Here is a 2500-nt window from a genome sequence, read left to right as displayed (position 1 = left end):
ACACACACACACACACACACACACACAAACACACACTCTCACACACTCACACACACACACACACACACACATCCATGTGTCTGGAAAAGCCTAATCTCAGGGTGAGTAATCATACTGACAAAATAAAGGCAGTAAATCAGGACTTTTAAAGAGGCTATGAAGCTTAAACTAAAGGATGTGGTGCACAACACACACACACACACACACACACATTCACACACACACACACACACATTCACACACACACACACACACACACACACACACATTCACACACACATTCACACACACACACACACACACATTCACACAGTCATTACAGGGACTTCTCAGAACAAAGAAGGTGAATTTGCTAAATTAATTAAAATGAACACATACAACACACACAAAGACACACACTCTCAACACACAAAAACACACACACTCAACACACACATACACACACACACATACACTCTCAACATACACACTCTCAACACACACACAGTGTTATAAGGACCAGACAGAAGGTCAAACCTGTCACATATTTCTATAAATATAGGGAAATGATTATAAGTCCTCACAAAAAGCTGAAACCCTGAACACACACACACACACACACATCTACAGTTCCAGGTACCGTGCAGATACCTGGTACTGTCCAGGTCTAGTTAAAGAACCTATTACAATGGACATGTTCTTTTCTACTCCAATACAGCGATTCTTCAAACTACCGTTCTTCTTCTACATCCTGTCCATGACCAGCAGTTTCTGGAACCATAGGGTTCTGACAGCTAGAACCTCCAGAACTCCCACAGAGGTTTCCTCAGTGTGTTCCTCTGATGGAAATGCATAAAGGTTCCACTTGGGACACAGCATTTCAGAAAGAACCCATTGGAAAGTATTCCACCTTGACACTTACTGCATTCTAAAAAGAACCGTAATGAAAGGTCAGATAAATAGTTGATTGGAGATCTTAGATCCCTTTGTCTCTGTAAACAAAGGGTTCTCTATCAGAGGGTTCCAAATAGATACCAAAAGCTTTAAACTATATGAAGATCCCCATGAGGAACCCATATTTTCTGTTCAGGGTTCCAGCAACTGTAGAATCATCATCACAAACCTTCAGGTCTTTATGCTAGGTTTAAAGTTTCTACAAGAACAAATGGTGGCATGTAGAAGAACCATTAAGGAACCTTTTTCCCTTAAAAGTCCTAAAAGTTCACACGCATGGCTCAACTTCAAAATAAAAGGTATTTACACACACATTTGTAGAATTCTGTGGAATTTAGTGGAAGTTCTTTGTTTTAAAAACATGTAACCAGGCTGGATTTCAGCTCACTTTAATACGCTTCAAAAAGTGGAACTGAAAACCTTTTTTCTCAAAAAACCCCTCAGGTTTATGATTGGGTCAGCGCCGGCGCTCAATAACTCCAGTTTATGAAGGCAGTTATGTCGTAAAAGCGTCTCGAACGCGTGTACAAATATCTTTAAGTGCGGATATGGGAGGTGTGTACGGTACAGTACGGGGTTTAATACAGCGCCTCTGTTTTAGGGAAAAAGAAAAACTTTAATGAAGTCAGAAACGACTTTTTTCATGGCTTTATTCACTCACCTCCTGATCGAGGGTGTGTTCAAGAAGGATTTCTTTATTTTTAGTTTTCTTATTTTAGCCTTGTTAGTGGACGACATCGTGGCCCTGTGACCTTCTCAACATGTTCTGTAATTCTGTTCGGAACAAACGAAAAAATGAGGTCAGAACCGTCACGCTGACCGACCAGACGTTTACACACCTTACATCTTCCAGGTTTAAAGTGGTGCTGCTGTTTGTTTCTGTTTTGTATAAACACCTAAATATTCATCAGTCTCATTAATATTCATCAGTCTCATTAATATTCATCACTCTCATTAATATTCACCAGACTCATTAATATTCACCAGACTCATTAATATTCGCCAGACTCATTAATAATCATGACTTCTGGAAAACAACTGAATTTGTGAAACATGGTGAAGAGAAACTGTTTCTATTTTTCTGTCAGTAAAATACTTTAATCATTTGACTGATGTGGAAATTTTTAGACGTTCTTATTATTAGCTTCTTTTTTTTTTTAACCTAACCTTGGCTAAACATTTTGATGCGGTAACTTACATGCTAGCCAAAACGTTAGCTTTTGGTTTTCATTTTGGTTTATAAATAAAAATAAATAAATAAATAAATATAAAATAAATAAATATAAATAAAAACAGACATCAACATCTTATATTATGGAAAAAAAACCAGAATCAAGAATTTTTTTATTTTAATTTGGAAATTTTGTTTTGTTATTTTGTTCAATTTTATATAAAAAGCAGGAACTCTGTAACTCCGCCCCTTTTATGGCAAATTTGTTAGCATGTGTACACATTCGACTGCACACACACACACACACACACACACACATACACATGCTCTCTCACACACACACACACACACACACACACACACACACACATACACATGCTCTCTCACACACACACA

The 2500-nt window shown here is 37.7% G+C and overlaps 1 protein-coding gene across 2 annotated transcripts in view; it reads right to left on the bottom strand.

Annotated features, from left to right (window-relative positions):
- Positions 1 to 2500, bottom strand: part of LOC131342663 (retinoic acid receptor gamma-A-like) — a 54798-nt gene that overhangs the window by 48293 nt on the left and 4005 nt on the right. Inside the window, exon 2 of one of the 2 annotated variants that reach the window (XM_058373781.1) lies at positions 1595 to 1707. The exons of the other annotated variant lie outside the window; for it this stretch is intronic. The gene's annotated coding sequence lies outside the window, so the exon portion shown is untranslated. The remainder of the gene's footprint in view (positions 1 to 1594; positions 1708 to 2500) is intronic. 2 annotated transcript variants of the gene reach the window in all.

The sequence above is a fragment of the Hemibagrus wyckioides genome, linkage group LG21 (genome assembly GCF_019097595.1).
Source record: "Hemibagrus wyckioides isolate EC202008001 linkage group LG21, SWU_Hwy_1.0, whole genome shotgun sequence".
Classification (NCBI taxonomy): Eukaryota; Metazoa; Chordata; class Actinopteri; order Siluriformes; family Bagridae; genus Hemibagrus; species Hemibagrus wyckioides.
The sequence above is the reverse complement of the archived record's forward strand: the minus strand, read 5'-3'. Positions and strand labels throughout refer to the sequence as shown.